This window comes from Canis lupus, chromosome 1 (genome assembly GCF_003254725.2).
Source record: "Canis lupus dingo isolate Sandy chromosome 1, ASM325472v2, whole genome shotgun sequence".
In the NCBI taxonomy this organism is placed as follows: Eukaryota; Metazoa; Chordata; class Mammalia; order Carnivora; family Canidae; genus Canis; species Canis lupus.
In genome coordinates, this window is record NC_064243.1 from 13,293,160 (window position 1) to 13,318,124 (window position 24,965).

Sequence of the window (24,965 nt, forward strand, 5' to 3'; positions counted from 1 at the left end):
TCCCTTTACTCTCTCACCCACTCCTCCTTCCCTAGTGTCTCAGCCTGGATTCTCGGAAAACAGAGCCTTAGACAAAGTCTTGCATGTCTGGAATTAATGCAGGCAATGATCTCAGGGAATAGAACAGAAAGCAGTGGTACAGGAAAAGAGGGAAAGCTTATATAAGGGTTGTTGTAAGTTGACCACTGGTACCTGATCCTGTGGACCTTCTAAAATGTATCTCAGAACTGTCCACGTAGAGGATAAAGGAGGGAATCATTTATCTACCAGCTTTCATCCCCATTGATCAAAGGTGACCTCATGGCTGTTAATGCAGGTTGAACTTGTACACATGTCAAGCATGCGTATTCCACACCAAAGCATCAGAAAAGCCCTGGAGATAGAAGCAAGAGGTAAGCAGAGGTATCAGGCTGCAATGTACAAAGGTATTCAAGCCTGTGCAGAACTGACAGCCTTACTAGCCCCTAGATTAGAAAGTGGGATAGCACTTAAACAGGTGTCCAACACATCTAACCCATGACATTGCCCGTGGGCGGGTTTTGGAGAGAAGCTGCCAGGCTCCTCAACGTGAGTGCTAGCTATCCAAGAGAAGAGCACACTCTGGTCCTTTCCTCTTCCCAAGGTTCCTCCTGGTGCAGTGCCCCACATTGAGGGTCCAGTAATTTCTATGACTAGGTTGTATGTCTGTCTAATTCTGCAGACTAGAATTAAAATCTACTGCTGGCTCATACCTAATCCTGTCATTCAACATATCCTGACCTGTAATAAATATTGTGTCCTCCATCTGCCTGAGTTCTTCAACTTTCTCTCACTATTTTTCAGGACTGAGGTGAGGTAAGAGTGCTCTTTATTGGATCTCATAGCCTAGGATATTAGCATGGGCTGGAGAACAGAGTACATGCTGGATTTCCCTCACCATGGGCAGGCCATACTGATGATGGCCTCTATCAGAAGTTATAGGAAAATTTCAAGAACTAACCTAGAGGCAACCAAGAGGGCATAAGAATCTTAACAGAAGTTGCTTTAATGGTGTTCCCAGGGAAGAATCTAGGCTGCAATACATTGCAGAACCTATTAGAAAAGAACACACGCTTGAAGAGAAGTTGTGACATAGAATGCTAGAGGAAGCAAAGCTGCAGAACTTTTTACCTGCAACTTTAGCCTACTGTAACCAGGGAAAAAACAATGAATGATAAGTACAACCTTCCCAGAGGAAGGAGGTCACAAGAGCAGTCACAAGAGCAGTGGAGCCAGGACCAGCTCTTTGGTTTCAGCGGAGATAACAAGTGAAGGGTGAATATGATACAACAAAGAAGCAAGAGATTTATGGTGGAATTGAGAGGCTCTGCTGGGATGGAAAAAAAAGAAAGGAACTGGACAAAGTAGATCCTGTTTAGACTGAGTTCATTGTTCTTGGGAGCTTAGCATAGAAGAGAGGGTGTGGAGGACTTTGGAAGCACCTGCTCTATGTGGGAGATAGAAAGGGATAGAGAATGTTGACTTCTGGAATTTTCATTTGCATTTTTTCATACCACTTTGTAAGGTAGCCAAATTTAGCAAGTAAAAATACAGGGTTCCTAGTTATATGAATAATTTTACAGTATATCTCAAGTATATGGAACAAATTTATACTATGTATAGAATATATTTCCAGTAAAGAAAGCATTGTCTGAAATTCAAATTTAACTGGGTTTCTGTATTTTGTCTGTATTTACCTGTGTGTGTATATATATATATATATGTGTGTATATATATATACTCCTCACATGAGGAGCCTGGCAGCTTCTCTCTGAAACCCGCCCACGGGCAAGTCATGGGTTAGATGTGTTGGACACCTGTTGTGAGCCACTTTACTTGCTGTGGAATTGAGCATGTAAAGTGCTCAAATGTGTGTGTGTGTGTGTGTGTGTATATATATATATACATTTGACATATATATGGCATATATATATGGCATATATATATGACATATATATATTGACTACATATTTATATATATATTGACATTTACTTGAACTAGACACAGAATTAAGGTCCACAAGGCAGCCTGATGCAGATTTGGATACTAAATGTATGTATTGAATACAGGAAAAAAATAGACAAGTGGTTATTGTTAAAGAAAGGACAGAAAAGTTGATAAGCAAAGTTGATTAAAAAAGCTACCGAAGGAGATATAAGGTGGCAAGATGCAATGCAGGTAGAAGAATCAACTACACAAAATGAGGGATGCTCCTTCCCAAACATAAGAGTACAGCAAAAAAGGATGAATACATGTTTAAATAAATTTGCATGTAAAAGTTTTGTTAATTCCTTATGGACAGAGACCATGTGTTTTGCTAAATGCCTGAAATTTGGTAAGTATTCAATAACCATTTGTTAAACTAAACCTCTCATCTTTTTATTGTGTGGAGAGGAAAGGGGTATGTTTCAGACTGAGACGGGGCAAGACATGAAGGTCTGGAAAAGTGGATCAAGAAGACATAAAAGACTTTCTCACTGACTCCCAGTGAGGCTGGAACCACACATGATTTGCAATATAAAATGAGACTGATATTCTAACAGGTAATATCTAACAGATATTCTATTTTGCTGTGGTTTGTAAGTTCCCACTCTAAGGCTTCCTGAATCCTTGGAATGTAATCATCCAACCAATCTCTCTCTTTTTTTTTTTTCCAAAAGTTTCAGTTTCTGACAGGACATTTCAAAAAACCATGACTTTTTCAATGAAACTAGAACTCTTACTTTCCAGGACATAAAGCAGCTCTTTCAAAAAAAAGAAGGCATGTCATGTGAAAACCAAGAGTTGTGAAAACAACACCTAGGGCACTTTCCTAGCTCTTGACAAAGACCTAGTTGCAACAAAATGGAAAGAGCATGAGGCCTAGACCCAAGAAAAATAATCAACAATGCTATTGTTTTATTTTCTAGTAGACACAGAAAGAGCCTTTCAACTATAAAAGGCAACTTTAAGTACTAGAAAGATGGATCCTTCATCTCTGGATAGGCCTCCATACTTTCATCTATATGCTTGCAATATTTCCTCAGGTAAGTCAAGAAGAATTCACTACTTGAAACATAAACTAAGAAAAAAATTGGTGTAAAAACTCTTGTAAGTCTCATCACAAGACCCTAGTGAGAAACTCAGCAAGTCCTAGATTGGGGGAAAATATTCACAATGCATACACCTGAAAAAGTGTATGTATATAAAACACACAAACACCTACAAACAAAAAAAGCTAAAGAGAAATAAATGGCCAATATTTCCTGACATAAAGCAACTCTTTTAAAAGAAGAGTGCTTTTTGAACATTTCGTTGAAGAATGTGTATGAGTGGCCAAGAACCACAGAACAAAGTGTTCAATATCATTAGTCATCAGAGAAATGCAAATTAAAGCACAAAGACGTATCATTTCATACCCACTAGAATGAGTGCATAAGAAAGACTGCCTATGCCGAATGCTGAAAAAGACGTGGAGCAATCAGAACTCTCCTATAGGGCTGGTTGGGTATGAAATGGTATGGTCACTTGGGGAAAGGGTCCAGATTCTTGAAAAGTGAAACTTGCATCTATCCTATGATCTAACAACTTCTCCTCCGAGTATTAATTCAAGGGACATGAAAACATGTTTCCACCACAAACCTTTTACAAGAATGTTGACAGTACCTTTAAATATAAGGGCTAAACACTACAAGGTCAACAAATCTGTACACTAGAACACGACAAAGCATTAAAAAGAAACAATTTACCAAGACATACAGTAACGCTGGGTCAATCTGAAAAGCATTATGCCAAGTGAAAGAAACCAGACCAAGGGAACAAAAAAAACAACACAGGCGTATGGTAAGTGCATATGGTAAGCACAGAGAGTAAGAAAAATCAAAACCACAACAGTGATTGTTCCTCTTGGGGCAGGGTTAACTGGAAAGGGACATGCACCTGAGTGCACGCAGTAGTCAGAACTGATTAAAATTGACTGCTTTGAACACTTCACTATGTGTAAATTATACACTAAAAATAGTGCCCTGTTTTAAATTAAACTTTGCGTTTTGAAATAATTGTAGGCTCGCTCACACAGTGGTTGCTAAGAAATAATATAGAGAGTTCCCCTGTATACTGTACCCAGTTTCTCTCAATGATAGCACCTTGGTACTACTTAGTATGTCACAGCAGCATACTGACATTAATAAAGTCAAGATACAGAACATTTCCACCACAGGAATTCCTCATGTTGCCCTTTTAAAACTATACTCCTTCTACCTTAGCCTCATCCTTAGGCCCTGGTAAGCACTAGTCTGTTCTCCATTATCTGTTTTTTTTTTTAATTTTTATTTATTTATGATAGTCACACAGAGAGAGAGAGAGAGGCAGAGACACAGGCAGAGGGAGAAGCAGGCTCCATGCACTGGGAGCCCGACGTGGGATTCGATCCCGGGTCTCCAGGATCACGCCCCGGGCCAAAGGCAGGCGCTAAACTGCTGTGCCACTCAGGGTTCCCTCCATTATCTGTTTTATCATTTCAATAATGTCATAGAAATGGAATTCTGCAGTATGTAGGCTTTTGGGATTGCCTTTTTTTTTCAATCAGAGTAATACTCTGGAGCCCGAGCCATATTGTTGCCTTTCTCAATAGTTTGTTCCTTTCCAGTTCTGAGTAATTCCCATGGCATAGATATACCACAGTATGTTTAGCCATTCGCTGGTAGGAGGACATCTGGGCTGTTTACAGTCTGTAGATATTACAAATAACAGCTGCCGTAAATATTTACAGACAAGTTTTCATGTGAATGTAAGTCTTTAATCTCCCTGGGTTAGTGCCTAATTTGAGGGTCACAATTTCATGGTTAGTTTAGGGGGTTTCATGTGTATGTGTGTGTTAGAAACTGCCAAACTGTTTTTCAAGAGTGGCCATACCATTTAGCATTCCACCGGCCTGTATAAGTGAGCTAGCTCTCCACATCCTCACCAGTGCTATTTCTTATTTTAGGTGTTCCAACAAATGTGTAGTGGTACCTAACTGTAGCTTCAGTTTGCATTTCCCTAACAGTTAATGATATGGAACTTCTTTTCATGTGCTTATTTGCTATCTAACTATGCTCTTCCTTGAAATGTCTCTTCAAGTCTTTGCCCTTTTCTAACGGGATTGGTTTTTAAAACTGAGCTTTGAGAGGCCTTCATATATTCTAGAAACTAGCACTTTGTTAGATACCTTGATTTTTCATCTTCTTTCACAGAGTGAAAGTTTTTAGTTTCATGAATCCAATTTATTGATTTTTTTAATTGAACACGCTTTTGTTGTCAAGTCTGAATTCTTTATCTAGCCCTAGATCCCAAATATGTTCAATTTTTTTCTTAACGGTTTTGTAATTTTTACATTTACATTTAAAAGTTAATTTTGAGTTAATTTTTGTGTGAGATTCAGGTCAAGCTTTTTTCTTTTTTCTTCTTCCAAGTTTTTATGTAAATTCCAGTTAGTTAACATACAATGTAATATTCAGGTATAGAACTTAGTGATTCAACATTTCCATTTCACACCATACGGTGCTCATCTCAAGTGCCCTCCTGCATCCTCATCACCTGTTTAACCCATTTCCCTACCCCCACACCCTGTGACCGTCAGTTTGTTCTCTATAGTTGAGTCTATTTCTCAGTTTGCCTGTTTCTCCCCCTTATGTTCCTTTGCTCTGTTTCTTAAATTTGCAACAATGTGGATGCAGCTAGAGGGTATCATGCTAAGCAAAATGTCAGTCAGAGAAAGACAAATATCCTGTGATTTCACTCATATGTGGAATTTCAGATTCTTTCCTTTTTCCCTTATTTTTTTGGAGGGGGGGAATCTATGGATGTCCAATTTTATCCATCACCATTTGTTGAAAAGGCTATCCTTTTTCCATTAAATTGTTTTTGAACCTTTGTCAAGAATCTACTGAGCCACTCTTTGTATGGGTCTATTTCTGGGTTCTCAGTCCTTATTCCATTGATCTTTGCGATGATTTCTCTGCCAAGACCACGCAATCTTGATTATCTATATAATACATCTTACAATAGAGTATAGTGGTCTCCTATTTATTTTTCCTCTTCAAAATGATTAGTTTAAAATATCCCCAAAGGGTGTTAGGCTTAGAATTAATTTTTAAAATAATACTCTTCCAGACATAATTTACTGGGAGAAAGTCACCAAACCCTAGTGGTCCTGACACATCAAAAAGCACCTGGGAAATACACTGCAAATCCTAGTTCTGCATGGAGAAGTTTTCAGCACTGGCACTAGTCTTTTTGGGTCTCATCCCACAAAGCCTCCCTCTGCCCACACTAGAAATTGACTTGTAGGACCTCACTAATACCATAAAAGTTAGGGCATGAACAGAAGAAGGCTCTGGTGGTTCTCTAACAGTTCATGTGTATGAATGACTTCTCCAATGTGGTGATCTCTTACATTATTGGTCCTCAATGAAATTATCAATATCCATACCTTCTGTAGTCTCTCCCTCTCTGACTTGCTTTAAACATTAGAATGTGTCAAAAATTCTGTTTTGTGAACGTGGAAAAGTCAGTTCTTTCTTTATTATATACTAGCAGTGAACAATTGGAATTAAAAACAAAGCACAAAAAAAAAACAAAACAAAACAAAGCACCACTTACATTAACACACCCCAAAATGAAAAACTCAGATGCAAATCTAACAAAATATTGTATGACCTTTATGAGGAAAATTAAAAAGTTCTGATGAAAGAAATCAAAGATCTAAATAAATGGAGAGACAGTCCATGTTCATAGATAAGAAGACTCAATATTGTTAAGATGTCAGCTCTTCCCACCTTCATCTATAAATTCAAGACATTCCTAATCAAAAATCCCCAGCAGTTACTTGGTGGACATCTGCAAACTGTTTCTAAAGTTTATGTGGGAAGGCAAAGGATCCAGAATAACCAATACAATACTTTTTTCAGTATAAGAATAAAGCTATGGGAAGCTTATTCTTTCTTTTTTTTATTTGAAATATAATTGACACATAACACTGTATAAGTTTAAGGTGTGCAACATGTTGATTTGATATAGTTATATATTGCATTATGATTACCACTGTAGCTTTAGCTAAACTAACACTTCGACCATGCCATATAATTATCACCTTATTTGTAGTGGGAACAATTAAGATCTAGTCTCCCAAGAGCTTTGAAGTTTATAATACAGTATTGTTAACTATAATCACTATGCTGTGCATTTGATTCTCCAACCCTTATTTACCTACTAGTTCTTACATATTCCCAACACAACACTGAAAAAGAAAAACAAAGTCTTCTTTGGGAGGGAAATGATATTACCTGACTTCGAAACTTACTATAAAGCTACAATCAATAAAACAATGTGCTATTAGTTAAAGAATATACAAATATATCAATGAAGCATAACAGAGCCAGAAATGGACCCATACAAATAAAGGCAACTGAACTTGACATGGTAGCAAAAGTAACTGAACAGAGAAAGAATAATCTCTTCCACAAATGATGCCAGAATAACTGGTCAATCGTTTTTAATGAATTTAGACACTAACTTTACACCTGTCATAAAACTTAACTCAAACTCATCACAGACCTAAATGTAAAATCAAAACTATAAAACTTCTAGAAGGTAATACAGGAAAAAATCTAGATGACCCTGGGTTTAGCAATGAGTTTATAGATATAACACTAAAAGCATTATCCCAGCAAGAAATCTCATAAGTTGGCTTCATTAAAATTTAAAACTTCTGCACTGCAAAAGATGCTGTTAAGAAAATGAGAAGACAATCCTACAGACTAGGAAAAACTATTTACAAAACACAGATCTGGGGGATCCCTGGGTGGCTCAGCAGTTTGGCGCCTGCCTTCAGCCCAGGGCATGATCCTGAAGACCCGGGATCGAGTCCCACGTCGGGCTCCCTGCATGGAGCTTCTCCCTCTGCCTGTGTCTCTGTCTCTCTGTCTGTCTGTCTCTCTCTCTCTCTCTCTGGAATAAATAAAAAAATCTTTTAAAAAAAAACACAGATCTGATAAAGAACTTGTACTCAAAATACACAAAGAACTCTTTAAAACTCAACTATAGGAAAAATAAATAACATAATTGAAAAGGGGACAAAAGATCTGAGCATTTCTCACCAAAGAAGGTATATAGATGACAAATAAGCATATGCAAAGGTACTCAACATTATTTGCCATTAGGGAATTGCAAATTCAGACAACAATGAGACACCACTTCATATCTATCAGAATGGCTAAAATCAAAAGCACTGACAAATACTAAAGGCTGGTGAAGATATGGTGCAACAAAAACTCTCATTTGTTGGAGATGCAAAATGGCACTGCCATTCGGGACAACAGTTTGGCAGTAATTTCCTAACAAAGTTAAACAGAGGAGTCCTTCGGTGGCTCCATGGCTGAACATCTGCCTTCAGCTCAGGGTGTGATCCCCGTGTCCCGAGATCAAGTCCCACATTGGGCTTCCTGCATGAAGCCTGCTTCTCCCTCTGCCTGTGTCTCTGTCTCTCTGTGTGTGAGTCTCTCATGAATAAATAAATAAAATCTAAAAAAAAAAAAAAAACAAAGTTAAACAGAGTTATATATATACCATGTGATGCAGTAATCATACTCTCAGGTATTATTACCCAAATGAATTGAAAAATTATGTCCGCTAAACACCTACACACATTTATAGAAGCTTTATTCTTACTTGTCAAAAACTGACGCAACAAAGATGTCCTTTAATTCATACAATGGAATATCATTTAGCACTAAAGAGAAATGAGCTATCAAGCCATGAGAAAACATGGAAGAATCTTAAATGCATATGATTAAGTGAAAAAAATCCAATCTGAAAAGGCTAAATTCTGTTCGATCCCAAGTATTTGACATTTTGGAAAAGGCAAAACTATAGAAACCAGAAAGATACGTGGTTTCCAGGGGTCCGGGAGAGAGGGATAAATATGTGGAGAACTTGTAGGGCAGTGAAAATTTTCCGTGTGATACTTATAATGGTGGATATGTGACATGATCACATCTTGGTTGACAAAGTCAACAGAACTGTGTAACAGTGAACTCTAAGGTAAACTGTGGACTTCAGTCAATAATAATGTATCAAGATCCATTCATCAACTATAACAAATGTGCCACACTAGTCCAAGTGAACAACAGAGAATACTGTGGCCAGTACAGAGTGAACCGTCTGTACTTTCTGCCCCATTTTTCTGTAAAGCTAAATTTGCTCTATTAAAAAGTCTACTAATTTTTTACAATAGCAATGCTGTGCCTGTTCTGAGAATAAGCCAGCTCAGCTTTTACTAGAAAATCCTTCAATTTGGCCATGATTAGCTGATCTCATTTCGCGGGACATGTTAAGGTGGCAAACATGATTATGCGTGACAAAGGAGGAATGACAAATGGTGGCTCCAGACTTCATTTCTAAGTCTTCCTCACTAGGAATTTGTCAAAAATCTTCCTTGGATATTCAATCAATATTTATGGAGGACCTGCTATGAGCCAGGCACTGTTCCAGCGTGCCACAATGAGTAGAGAATACCACAAAGCAACCGACATCAGGGATCTGTCCTGCGGTGACTATATGGGAACTGCTGAGCTGGGCTGGACTGGACTGGACTGATTCTATTGAGACATCCAAGTTTTGCAAATGTTCCTCCACCCTCGTTTCAGAAGGTTCTGATGTTCTTATTACAAAAATAAATAAGTAGAAAAAATAGTAACAGAGAAGCCCTGTTACTTATTAATTACAGGAAATTCTGAGTTTCCATCAGTAACTCAGATTTTTCAGTGTAGTATCTTCACCAATTATAAAGACGAGTGCTTTCTTCCACAGCTGCTTACTGTCTGCTGCTAATTGCCCTTTATCCCAGGAAATCTCTCTCATGCATCTACAGACTCTGCAGCTTCTGTCTTGGAACTGTGGCCCCCATTTAGCTGCCTCTCTGACTAGGCCTTGGCTGGAGTAGCGGTTGATTGGGTCTGAAGTGAAATGGAACATCCATGTGCCAAAACTAGGAATATTTAGTGTATCTGTGAACTCCATTAAACCCCTCCTCTGACAGCCGCGGGCCCTGAGTTTAAGAACATACATGCTGGTCTGCTTTCTGACTTTCTCAATCTCTCAAAAAATCACAAGCCCTCCACCCTGGCCTGACATCACTCTCTCCATTTCCATGTTCCTTGGAGATTGCATTCCATGGTGCTCTTATTAGTGGGACTGGGAAGCAAAGTTCAGCTTTGCAAAGAAAGCCTTAAAAAGGGAATACATTGACAGTTGGGAGTTACTGTATAGTTGTGTTGTTATTTTTAGATTTTCAACCAGCATACTGAGTAATGACGAGAGCAGAAAATGGTGAATATAATGTGCTGCTATTACCTGAGGCTCGTGTACACAATAGTCTTATGTGAAGAGGAAGGAAGGGAAAGGGAAACGAGGGAGGAAGAAAGAAAAGAGAGGAGAACCTTCTGTAGCCCTTTCTCTGTCCCAGGTCTCTCCCTGTATCTTGGAGGGCTAAGCTGGTCACAGCTCATCAGACCTCCTGAAGACCCTATGCTGCTGCCTCTTGTGTTAAAAGCTTATTTTTCACCCTTTAAGTATATTTTGTAATTTAATTTATACTTGCTGCTGATTTTGCTTGTATGGTCCTTTTAATTCCAAGAGTTTATGATTGGAGCTAAGGGCTATCTGATTACCTGCTTGTCCCAGGTGATGGTACCAGCCCCAGCCTCCAGGAAGTGAGATACTGTGCTATTAACCAGGCAAGAGAGTCTGTAAGTGCTGAATCCTGAGATTCTGTAACCATCCCAGGAGCAAATGTCAGACTACTCTGTTGCCTAACTGGTTGCTTCACAAGGAAGAGGCAAACTAGAATTGCTTCTTCCAATTACACAGCACAATGAATAGAAACAAGATGACAGCCCTTGTAGTTCACGTTTGCTCAATGTATTAAAGAACAAAAGCCTGCAGAATCATTGGAGCTTGCTCACACAGGAGGACCAGGGGTGTTGGGCAGAGAGTCCTAAGGCTTTAAGATCTATTGTGTTTAAACAATGGTCCCAGATTTTCCAGGCAGCTTCATGGAGAATCCATGTTACTATCTTGCATATTGAGTCTAATCACATTCTACATCTTGGCCTCTCAAATTACTCATTCATATTACTGAATGTGTGTTTATTGGCAGGTGCCAAATGAGTGGCTGAGCAACACAAGGTAGAAATGGTCTCATTTTACTTTTACGGAAGCTATGAGAAAACTGGCCCAGAGTAAACATACAAAACATACTGGATTAATTAGTGATTACAAACCAAATGAACAAATAAATAATTAGTGAACAAATGATCATAATATGTTTGTGGTACAAGCAGTTATACCAGATCTGATCTCTAAGCCCTGTCTTCCCCAAACCTAGTGTCAACTGCTGGGAGATATTTGTGGTGTGTGGAAGATACCTGGCCTATCATCCTCCCTTAACGACATTTAAATGGATGCATTTCAGCTTATCCACATGAAAGGTGAAAGAGACCCCAAAGTTCATTTAGGACAAACCACTAATCTTATAGAAGATTTAAAAAAGGAAGCTTATAATTGATATACTTGTTTGGGGCCTGACTAGGAATACAACCAGTTGGTAGTTGGTCTCTACCTTGACCAATTAGATCTCTCTACCTTGTTGACATCTGAATCTTCCTTTCTTTTAACTGCTGCCTCTGTCCACCCAAATAAACCCTATATGGAATTCTGGGGTATCTCCTACTGCCTTTCTCATTGAAATATATTAGCATACTCCAAAAATAATTACCTCCTGCCCTGAAAGTTCCTAAGAAAAAGCAAGCCAGTTTGTGACTCGAAGACTAGAGGAAAATACAGCAGCAAATCATCTTATATCCTTTTACACAAAAGAAAAAGGGAAACAAATACAGCAAGTCTTGACCCCCAACCAGATAATAAAATGTAGCTCATGCATGCTCATTCCTCATTCTGATTAAATAGGAGTCCTTCTGACAATAGCTAAGTCACTGGTATGGGGACATACTGGATGTTTTGCAAACAATAATCAGCCAAGGAAAATGCTCTTTTGCTCATGGGACCTGACACTTGCCTCCCTTTTCAAGAGACACCAGATAGCCAGACAGCACCAGCAAGGAGGATCCTACCAAAACAGACAGACAGTCCTAGGAAGTGTTCTTCATCCCTGTGAGCTGGAAACTCTTCAGAAATTCCTTTCTCTCATCTAGAGGCCCTAGGTGATCCTGCCTAGGAATCTCCTTTCACATTTTCAAGTGGTACCAGCCATTACCAATGGGACACTCAGCTGTAATAGGTATCAACGGGACCAAAACAGCACAGCAAAAGCTCTGAAAATAAAATTTTCATCAGAATCACAGTCCACAGAACTTGGCCAGGACTTGTATGCCGAATCTAAACAGGATCACTGCCTATTAAAATAAAATATTTAAAGAGGACCCAAGCTCTAACAATAGCCAAAAGACCCAGGATATGATTTAAAAATCAATCCCTTGATGAAATCCCAATAGTTCAGGACAAAAAGCTTTTGCACAACAAAGGAAACACTCAAAAAGACTAAAAGGCAATCTATGGAATGGGATAAGATATTTGCAAATGTCTTATCCAATAAAGAGCTAATATCCAAAATCTAAAAGGAACTTCTCAAATTCAACACCCTAAAAATGAAAAATCTAGTCAAGAAATGGGAACAAGACATGAACAGACATTTCTTCAAAGAAGACATACAAATGGCCAACAGAAACATGAAGACATTCAACATCACTTAGCATCAGGGAAATACAAATCAAAACCAATGAGATGCCACCTCACACCAGTCAGAATGGCAAAAATTAATAACTCAGGTAACAACAGACCTTGGCAAGGATGCAGAGAAAGGGTAACCCTCTTACACTGTTGATGGGAATACAAGCAGGTACAGCCACTCTGGAAAACAGTATGGAGGTTATTTAAAAAGTTAAAAACAGAAGTATCCTTTAACTCAGCAATTGCACTACTAGACATTTATTCAAAGGATACAAACATAGCGATTCAAAATGGTACATGAGCTCCAATCTTTATAGCAGCAATGTCCTCAACAGCCAAACTATGAAAAAAGTCCAGATGTCACTCAACAGATGAATGGATAAAGAAGGAGTGGTATATATATATATATATATATATATATATATATATATATATATATTGGACTATTACTCAGCTATCAAAAAGAATGAAATCTTACCATTTGTAGTAACATGGATGGAATTAGAGGTTATCATGCTGAGTGAAAGTCAGTCAGAGAAAGGCAAATACCATTTGATTGCACTCATACGTGGAATTTAAGAAACAAAACAGATGAACATGGGGAAGAGAAGGAAAAATCAAATAAGATGAAAATTGAGAGGGAGGCAAACCATAAGAGATGCTGAACTCTAGGAAACAAACTGAGGATTTCTGGAGGAGAGGTTGGTGATGGGGTAACTGGGTGATGGGCATTAAGGAGGGCATGTGATGTGATGAGCACTGGGTGTTGTATGCAACTGGTGAATCACTAAATTCTACCTCTGAAACTGATTTTTTAAATTTTGTTAAATTTTAAAAATCACCTATCAAATCAAGGACTAAAAAAATTAAAAGTAAATGAGAAGAGGTAACCAAATAACACCTAGCAGTGTTATCAATAGCAGATAGATCCAATATTGGGATTATCTGACATAATTTTAAACCAAACATCAGACAAATTGTTTCAGCCAACAATTACAAATTCTGTTGCAACAAATGAAAAATTAGAAAATTTCAAGAAATGGCAATTATTATAAAAGAGAACTAAAAAGAAATTATAACACATGCAATAACAAAACTACAAAACGTTCTGAATGGGTTCAATATTAGAGTAGAGAAGACAAGATAGGATCAGTAAACCTAGCAACAATCTAATAGAATTTACCCTATTTTATTTATTTTTTATTAAAGATTTTATTTATTTATTCATGAGAGACACAAAGAGAGAGAGGCAGAGACACAGGCAGAGGGAGAAGCAAGCTCCATGCAGGGAGCCCAATGTGGGACTCAATTCCAGGACTCCAGGATCATGCCCTGGGCTGAAGGCAGATACTAAACTGCTGAGCCACCAAGATGTCCCAAATTTACTCAATTTTAACAGATTTATAGAACTTATACAATTTACCAAGAAAAAACAGACCAAAAAAATTAACAGATTTCAGGAACATTCAAGACAATAACATAAGATCCAATATTTGTATCATCAGCATCTCAGAGAGAAAAGAGTGGAACTGAAAGAATGTTCTAAACAATAGTGGCTAAAATGCCATATTTAGCAAAAGGCATAAACCTCCAAAATAAAAAAACTGAATGAACCCCCAAATAAGATAAACACAAAGAAATACATGTGAAGACACATAAAAATTTAATTCTGAAAAGTAAAGAGAAAGGAAAAAAAACCTTGAAATCAGCAAGAAAAAGAAAATGGCATGTTACCTGTAGGAAAAACACTTATTTGAGTGACAGCAGATTTCTTATCTGAAACCATGGAGACCAAAGGGAAGTGTCACGCTTTTTCAATTGCTAAAAGAACTACCAATTACCAGCTCCACATCCCACAAAACTATAGGAATAAGGAAGAAATAAAGACATTTTCAGATGCAGGAAAAGTAAGGAATTTTTCACTAGCAGACCTACTCTTCTTAAAGGGTAAAAAAAAAAAAAAAAATTCCTTCCTTAAAAAGTGTTCTTCAAAGAGAAAATGATAAAAGAAGGAATCTTGCCTCATCCTGAAGAAATATCAATGGACACAACAGAAATATGGGTTTATACATTAAGTGGCCTTCTCCTCATTAGTTTTATGAATCATATTGATGACTGAAGGGCACCTAAGTGGTGCCGTCAGTTAAGTATACAACTCTTTGTTTCAGCTCAAGTCCTAATCTCACGTTCATGGGGTCATGAGATCATGAGTCTCTGGCTCCTTGCTTAGAGGGGAATCTACTTAAGACTCTCTTTCGCTCCTCCACTACCCCCCCCCCCAAGTATTAACTCTCTCTCCCTCTCTCAGTAAAATAAATAAATAAATCTTTAAATAAATAAATCATATTGATGATTAAACAAGTTATAACAAAAAAACAAGTTATAACACTATCTGAAATTCAAAACAATGAAATTTTGAAATGGGGGAGAAAAAGACTAATATTATCAATAATAAAGCAAGGGATATCTTACCAGATCCTGTAGCCATTAAGACATAATAAGGGAAAACTACAAACAACTTTATACTGATAATTCTGACAATTTAGAAAAAATGACCCAGGGACACCTGAGTGGCTCAGTGGTTGAGCATCTGCCTTCGGCTCAGTGTGTTATCCCAGGATCCGGGATGGAGTCTTGCATCAGGCTCCCTACAGGGAGGCTACTTCTCCCTCTGCCTATGTCTCTGCCTCTCTCTCTCTCTCTCTCTCTCTAATAAATAAATAAATAAATCTTTAAAAAAGAAAAAATGACCCAATTCTACAATAACCATAAGCTAATAAACTAAAGTAAGACAGATCTGAATCATTTTATTACCATTAAATCTCCAGATACAAATGGTTTCATGACAAATATTTCAACAAACATTTAAAAAAACTGACAAAAAATAGAAAATAAAAATAATTTAAGAGAGAAAAAACACTTTCCAATTCATAGCATTAGGCCAAGATTACCTTGATACAACAACAACAACAACAAAAACTAAAGAAAACTACAAACCAAGAACTCTCCTGGACATAAACGTAAAAATCCTCAACAAAATATTAGCAACTCAAATCCAATAACATACAAAAAGGATTATATAATTTTACCAAGTGGAATTTATTCCAAGTACGAAAGACTGGTCCATCATTCAAAAATCTCCACCATATCAGCAGTCTAAAGAAGAAAAACCCTATGATTAAAGCAAATGATCTAGAAAACATTTAACTAAATCAAGCACCCACTCGTGATAAAACCTCAGCAAAATTGAAATAGAGGCAGATGGCCTGAACTTGATAAAGTACATCTACCAAAAACCTACAGATAACATTAAATTTAATAGTGAAAGACTGAAATATTTCCTCTTATATTAGGAACAAAAACAAAGTTGTCCCTCTTGCCACTCTTATTCAACACAATCCTAGATATTCTAGCCACTTTCATAAGGTAAGAAAAAAGAATGAAAGATATATTGGAAAGAAAGAAAACTCCCCCTATTTTCAGATGACATGACTATCTATATAGAAAATCCCAAGAAATCTCCAGAAAACTTCTAGAATTAATAAGTGACCTTGGCAAGGTTGCAGGATACAGTATCAACATATAAAAGTTAATCATATTTCTCTATACTAACAAAGAGCTGTGGAAACCAAAGTATACTTTAAATTTAAAACACACTTATTAAAAAAAATAATAATAAAAAAAAAAATAAAACACACTTATTGGGCAGCCCAGGTGGCTCAGTGGTTTAGTGCTGCCTTCAGCCCAGGGCTTCATCCTGGAGACCCAGGATCAAGTCCCATGTCAGGCTCCCTGCATGGAGCCTGCTTCTCCCTCTACCTCTCTCTCTCTCTCTCTCTCTGTCTCTCATGAATAAATAAATAAAATCTTTAAAAAATAAAATAAAACACATTTATTACTTATGATTTCAAAAAAAGAAAACAAAAACAAAAAAAAAAAAAAGAAAACAGAAGATATTCACTTCTCTCCGCAGATTTCTTAGCTTATCTCTTAGAAGGAGAGATATAATTTTTTAAATTATGCCTCATTCAGCATTTGTATGCCACATTAATTTACTGCAGGACTGGAAAATCTATGCATATAATGACACAATTGATTCCTTGAATTCCATCTCACTGAAGGACATGCAAGCCAAGATCACAGAAAATATGTGTTAGATAAGTTTGTACAGGTTTTACAGTGCAGTTGCCCATATCAATGTTAAGGACTTAACAACATACATTGAATGAGAGTATATATAAGCAGAAAAATACCTAAAATAAGGTGTACTGATTTGTTAACATAAATACTTGACCAGGGACTAACAGGAATCTAGCCCTATAATTCCCGTAGGAGCAATGAATGGTTCAATATTCACTAATTCAGTGTTTCATGATGACTAAAGAACCTAATTGTCATGAATACCAAAATTGGATGATATCTTGTTTCTTCTCTAAATGCAGCCTAAAGAATTTTTTAAGGACGTGGCTACCTGTCAATGTTGCAAAACATCAATATTCTAAATATCACATTCTGATGTGAAAGAAATTAAGAAAATGTTAACATCGCCAACCTATTAATATTCGATGAAAACTCACCTTAGAAAAAAATACCTGTACATACGTTCATATAGTTTTGCAACCATAAGAGCTTCTGATATAGTTCAATCCGCATTTTAAGGCAAAGAAATAAGCTCACAGACTTAGCATATGAAAAATATGAGCAAGCTCACCAATAAACAAAAGAAAATTAAAAGAACAAGAGGGTATCATTTTACACATATTAGAACAAGGTGTTTTAGTGGGCAGTGGACAAATAGGTACACTTACATATTGCAAAATGACTCCCACTACAGCATTGGCTAAGACCTCCAATCACACCACGTGATTATCATCTTTCTTTTTATGGTGAGCTTTTGTTCAAGGAGAGCTGTCTAATTGTTAATCTCTGTGGGAGGTGGTCAAGTCTGGGGTCTCTCAACACTGCCATGTTGGTGATAATCATTTCAGAAAGCTTTAAATCTCTCAAGGTTGAGCAATTTCACTTCTAGAGAAAGCTTTCCTCATCTGTACAAAGAGACAGGCATTGGTTACTCACCATATGATCCAGTAATTGCATACTTTGGAATTTACCCAAGAGAACTGAATACATATGTCACAAAAGGACTAGTACGCAGATGTTCTAGAAACCTTATTCATAACAGCCAAAAAAACTGGGAATATCTCAAATTTTTATCAGATCTGTAGTGAATGGTAATACAATGGAAGAGTTCTCAGTGGAAAAAAGGAATAAAGTACTGATTCCTGTAGCAGCATGGATGAACCTCCCACATACTATGCTAGGCAAAAGAAGTGGGAGAGAAAGAGGGCATATTATATAATTCCACTTACATGATGTCCTAAAACAGGCAAAATGAACAGAAAGCTTAGTGGTTTCCTAGGGCTGGAACTGGAGAAGAAATGGACAGTAAAACAGTCCTAGGAAAATTTCTGGTTGAGATGAATGCTCTACAACTTGATTGGGTGGTGCTTACACAGGTGCTTACACATTTGTCAAAAGTCACTGCACTATACTTTATAATGTGTGGATTTATTTTATGTAAATTATAGCTCAATGAAATTGATAAACAATGAGGACTAAGGTGAAATTTCTATAAAGCACACACAGTAACTATTGTCTCTGGAAATACGGAAGGAGAACACTTTTTAATTAAATCTGTTGTTAAAAATAACCCCATACTTAAAAAAATTAAAAGTTACATTATGCATACATCCCATGTCACCTCACCTAATTTTAAGTGATGTGTACTCAAAGGTAGATTCAATAAAGTCTTCAATTAAATACTTTAATGATTAAAAATACCACTAAGTCAAAAACAGCATTTGTGTGTATTTGCGTATTTTTAAGGGGAGTCCATATACTAGTATGGTTTGGGGCTATAACCTTTTGATTCACACTAAAGTGCCAGCAGTTTTAGAAATCATTGCTTTTGCACTATCTATGTGAATCTCAACACAGTGAAAAAGGCAAATGATGTCTTGGTGTTTTTATGAAACTGGTTCTGATGTCGGGGACTGGGGAACTTCCAGGGTCTGCAGATCACACAAGAAAAATCCTTTCCACATATATAAACCCTGGGATTGTCTACTGGATTAGGAAATCAGAAAGTCTATAATGAACTTAAGCAAAAATTATGCTGTTGAAATAGATGAAAAGATACTAGATTTGCAGTGGGTAAAGAAGGAAAATTTGGAGTCTAGACTCTCAAAACGTTAAATGACAAAAGAAGTTTAGTGCACGGAGTGGCTAGAAGAAAGTGGTTTGTTTGCTTGCTTAAGAATGAGAGAGTTTCAATATATTTACACCGGAGGAGGGGGGCTCCACTAGAGATAGAGGCTCATTTAGAAAAGGTGTGTTATTAATGAAAGAAGTTCTTGAGAAAATGGAAGATGGGAATAAGAGGACAAGAAGGAGGAAGAAGGATGAGAGGCACATAAGGTCTGAAGTTTATTTTTTTTTCTCATGGCTTTATTGAGATAGAATACAGTTCATATTACATACATACAATATAATTTGCCATCAAAGTGTACAATTCAGTTTGGGGTATATTCACTGAGTTGTACTATCATCACCACTATCTAATTATAGAACATTTGTATCATTCCAATAAAAAAACCACATACCTATTATGCAGTAACTTCCCTATCTCCTCTCCTCTCAGCCACTAGCAACAACTAATCTACTTTTCATCTCTATAGATTTACCTATTCTGCATATTTCAGATAAATGAAAGTGTGAACTTTTGTGTCTGGCTTCTTTCACTTAGCATAATATCTTCAAGGTTCATCTATGTTGTATCAGCATTTTATTCCTTTTAATGGATAAATAATAGCCCATTGTATGGATATGCCACATTTTGTTTATCCATTCATTAGTTTATGGGCATTTGGGTTGTTACTACTTTTGGGCTATTGTGAATAGTGCTGCTATGAACATTTATGCACAAATTTTTGTGTGGACATATGTCTTCTTTTTTTTCTTGGGTATATAACCAGAATTGCAATTGCTAGCTCATTTGGTAACTCTATGTTTAGCATTTTGGCCAATGAGTTCTTTTTTTTTTTTTTTATCATTCATTTGGGGAATATAAAAAAATAGAGGGAATAAAGGGGAAAGGAGAAAAAAATGAGTGGAAATATCAGAGAGGGAGATAGAACATGAGAGACTCCTAACTCTGGGAAATGAACTAGGGGTGGTAGAAGGGGAGGTGGGCACGGGGTGGGGGTGACTGGGTGACGGGCACTTGACGGGATGAGCACTGGGTGTTATTCTATATGTTGGCAAATTAAACACCAATAAAAAATAAATTTATATTAAAAAAAAGGTCTGAAGTTTAGAGGATGATAGGAAATTGAAGAAGTTCTATAATAATATCCTTTTCTTTTTTCTTTAATGAAATAGGAGAAAAAGACATCAACTGAAAGTTATAATGCTATGGGATGAATAGAGAATTTATAAAGGATACAAAGTTAAAGAACTTTTTGAGGAAAATGTGAGGAGTTGACCCAAGATGATAAAAAGATTGGCAAACACTGTTGGGAGAACAACTTGAATCAGAAATCATGACTTGTGTGTGTGTAAGTGTGCTAAACACAGCATGAAATTTACCATTTTAATCACTTTAAACTCTACAGATTGTTGTGCAGCCATCATCAATATGGTGGTTCCTCAAATTGTTTTCCACAATAGTTGCACCATTTGCATTCTCACTAGCAATGCACAAGGGTTCTATTTTTCTCCACATTCCTACCACATTTGTTGTTTTCTGGGAGCACATTTGTATATCTTCCTTGGAAAAATTCCTATTCGAGTCCTTTGCAATTTTACTATTGGGTTTTGGTTTTTTGTTAATGAGTGCTAGGAGTTCTTGATATATAGAGATATTAATCCCTTATCAGATATATGACTTGCAAATGTTTTCCCATTATGTGGATTGCTTTATACTCTCTAGACAGTGCCCTTTGATGTAAAAAAGTTTTAAATTTTGATTAAGTCCAATTTATCAATTTCCTCTTTTGCTGCCTAGATTTTGGGTAGTATGTCAAAGAAATTATTGCTAAATCCAATGTCTTGTTTTTCTACTATGTGTTTTCCTAAGAACTTTATAGTTTTAGCTCTTAACAGTTAGGCCTTTGACCATTTTGACTTAATGTTTATATATGGTGTAAGGTAAGGGCCCAACTTGATTCTTTTCCACAAGGATATCCAGTTTACTAGCACCATTTATTTAAAAAGACTGTCCTGTCCTCCATTATGGTCTTGACACCCTTGTCAAAAGTCATTTGACCACATATTCAAAAGTTTTTTTCCAGGTTTTCTACACTACCCCATAGGTGTATTAGTCTGTCTTTATGCCACATTGCACTACTACAAGTTTATAGTATGCTTTGAAACCAGAACATGTCAACTTCTAAATTTATCCTTCTTTTTCAGATTGTTTTGGCTACTGGGGATGCCTTGAGACTACATATGAATTTTAGGATGGGTTTTACTGTTTCTGAAAAATAAAAATGTCATTAGAATTTAATAGAGATTGCATTGAAGCTGTACATAGATTTGAATAATATTGTTATTTTAGCAATGTTAATTTTCTTACCCATGAACACAGGGCATCTTTCCATTTATCTATGTCTTCTTTAATTTCTTTCATCAATGCTTTATAGTTTTCATTCTATAAATCTTTTGCCTATTTAGTTAATTCTGTAATTATTTTTGACACTGTTGTAAATGGATATGCTTTCTTAATCTTTTCAGATTTTTCTTGTTCAGAATATAAAAATATAAACCATTTTTGTTTATTGATTTCATATCTTAGAAATTTTCTGAATTATTTATTAGTCTTAACAGACTTTTTTGTGGAGTCTTTAGGGTTTTCTACTTACAAGGTCATGTCATATTAAATATAGAGATCATTTTACTTCTTCCCTTCCAATTTGAGCGCTTTCCATTTATCTTTCTTGCTTAGCTGTTGTAGCTAGAACTTCCAATACTATGTTAAGTAAAAATGGAAAAAGGGTAACAGATTTCAGTCTTTCACTATGCAATACAATATTAGTTGTAGGTATTTCATAAATATCCTTTATCATGTTGAGGAAATCTTCTATTCCCAATTTGATGAATATATTTACCATGAAAATGTACTAAGTTTTGTCTAATTATTTTCTACATCATTTAAGATGGTCACATGGTGTTTCCCCCTTCGTTCTATTAATGTGGTGTATAGTACATTGATTGATTTTCATATAGCCTGTTCTTGCATTCCAGAAATAAATCCTACTTGGTCATAATGTATAATCCTTTTAGTATGCTGCTGAATTCAGGTGGTAACACTCTATGAGGATTTTTCTATCAATATTCATAAGAGATATCGGCCCGTACTTTTCTTTCCATAGTGTCCCTCTTGCTTTGATATCAGGGTAATGTTGCCCTCACAGAGTTAAGTTAGGAAGTGTCCCTCGAGTTCAATTTTTTGAAAAGTTTGAAAAAGACTGGTGTTAATTTTTTCAATATCTCCTAAAACTCTCCAGTGAAGCCATTTAGCCCAGGGCTTATCCTTTGTTGGAAGAAACTATGACTTAAATGAACACAAAATGAAATTATATTCCTCTTTATAATCAGATAAAATATAATCCACCCACCATCCTTATAAGAAGAGAAGAGACACATAGAGAAAAAGGTCCCATAAAGGCAGAGGCAGAGACTAAATGCACAAGTCAAGGAACAGGGGCCCCGAGAAGCTAGAAGAAGCAAGGATTCTCCCAGAGAGCCTCCAGGGGAAGCGTAGTCCTGATAACACCTTGATTTTAGAGCTCTGGCTTCCAGAAGTGTGATAAAATAAAGTTTGGTTATTTTAATCCACACAGTTTGAGGTATTTTATGATGGAATCTACTACCCTGATGGAGAGTGGAGGAAGAATTCTCTCTTGTACTTTCCTCCCTATATTTCTGAATTATCTTAATTTAACAGAGCAAGCATCCAGTATTTCAACATTTTTTTTAAAAAAGTACTTTCAAAGAAGTACATACATAAACTCCCAAACATCACTGGAATTATATTGTAAATAAAATTTGATTTAATGTCCTGAATTTCAGGAACAATTCTTTTACAGAGAGTACAATTAATTAACAGTTTTGTCAAGTGATCCTCATAGTGTAGGGAGGACATCACTGTAATGATTCAAGGTCAGGAGTCTCTTGTACAGTAGTATATAATTACTGGTACCTGTGGAAATAGATTGTATCCTGCTTGGGCAATTGGGAAACTTAAAGAGGTGGTAACTGTTCCTGGCAGTCCTGGAGAGACAGATGTTAAAGGTAGGGTCATTCCAGGAATGCAGAGGCTTGTTCCAGAGGTAGTGAGATGGGAAGTATATGGTGATAGGATGGCCTTGGAATTTTGGTTCAGGGTATGAGGCTTACCAAGTCACACTAGTCATCCAAATGTAAAGGCACCTGTGCAAACCTCCCTTGTCTGTAAGTTCCAACTTCTGGCACTGTGTTGGAGCCCACTCACTTAGCCTATTAAAGGTCATAGAAAATAACTAAGAACCCATTACATGGAAAATGAGTCACTGAAGAAGCTTTAAAAATATGATGGTTAGGGGACGCCTGGGTGGCTCAGTGGTTGAGTGTCTGCGTTCGGCTCAGGGAGTGATCCTGGAGTCCTGAGATCAAGTCCCACATTGGGCTCCCTGCAGGAAGCCTGCTCTTCCCTCTGCCTATGTCTCTGCCTCTCTCTCTGTGTATCTCACGAATAAATAAATAAAATCTTTAAAAATATGATGGCCAAACATACTATGTAACCATCCCTAAATTCAAGATGAAGATTTATTCAAGAAGCTTTCATCCAAATGTAAGCAGCCAATAATCAATCAGTTATTCCTGGTTAGTGCTAGACTTGGTGCACAGAAAAAATTATCTCTCCCTACGGTCCAAAGACACACTTATTCTACCAAAATATCAACAGAGCCCATAATAGAAGATGTGGAAAACAGTATAATTTCTCTGACAAGATGACAAAGTACAGAATGAAATTTTAAAAATAGAACTGATTAAAATAATGTAAAATATCAATCAATCAAAATTATAAATATCAATCCAAAAATAATGAAAAGAAAGGGATGTATGAATGGCATTAGAGGTGGGAAGGAAGGAAGGGAAAGCCCTAAACTGAAAGAAACTGACCAGCGAACTCATAGACTGAAGCAGTTAGAGTGGCAAGATGGCCCAGGTAGGCTGGAAAGAAACTGTGCCCTCAGAAGACCCCCCAGGAGATGCAAAATCCTGCATCTGAGGGGTGGCAGACGGAAGAGGGTCAGAGATGTAGAGAACTAAAGATAGAATTCCAAGGAAGAGGAGTCAGCAGTGAAAAATAATCCAGAAAATTCACTGTCAAAGACTGGATAAGGGGCCATCAAAAGGCTGAGGAAACCACTAAAAGACTTCAGCAGGAAAGTTTATGGGGCATAATGGGGTTGGGGTACAGCTGACTCAGAAACAGATGAATAATCTGCACCATCTAGCCAAACCTCAAGCCTGAAAGGACAAACCACAGATGTTTTTAATGTGGCTCACTGTTTCTACGAATTATATAAGAGCAGTTGGCTCTAAAAAAAAAAAAAAGAGCAGTTGGCTCTGAATGCTAATGATCCTCAATCACAAACAGGCAATAAAAAAAAAAAAAAAAAACAGGCAATATTATCATACACCCAAGGACATTCCCACATTTCTGAAGCAAGTGTGGCCTCTAGTTCCCCAGAATTACATTTCAATGATCAATCTCCCTACTTTCCCCACCCAACTGCAAAAAAATGATAACTACACATCCTTTTCAACATGATACTTCTCCACTGCACATTATGTTTGAAGATCAATCCTTCCTGATACATGAATATCTGGTTCATTTATGTTCGCTGCTGTAGGATATTCCATTGTATTAGCCTAGCATAATTTTTTTCCTTATTCTTTTTTTTATTTTTATTTATTTTTAATTTTTATTTATTTATGATAGTCAGAGAGAGAGAGAGAGAGAGAGGCAGAGACACAGGCCGAAGGAGAAGCAGGCTCCATGCACCGGGAGCCCGATGTGGGATTCGATCCCGGGTCTCGAGGATCGCGCCCTGGGCCAAAGGCAGGCGCCAAA

At 36.9% G+C, this 24,965-nt stretch overlaps 1 protein-coding gene across 14 annotated transcripts in view; it reads right to left on the minus strand.

Moving 5' to 3' along the window:
• Window positions 1-24,965, minus strand: part of SERPINB11 (serpin family B member 11) — a 92,235-nt gene that overhangs the window by 39,974 nt on the left and 27,296 nt on the right. For 2 of the 14 annotated variants that reach the window (XR_007411868.1, XR_007411867.1), the window contains one exon: window positions 17,593-17,829. The exons of the other annotated variants lie outside the window; for them this stretch is intronic. The gene's annotated coding sequence lies outside the window, so the exon portion shown is untranslated. The remainder of the gene's footprint in view (window positions 1-17,592; window positions 17,830-24,965) is intronic. 14 annotated transcript variants of the gene reach the window in all.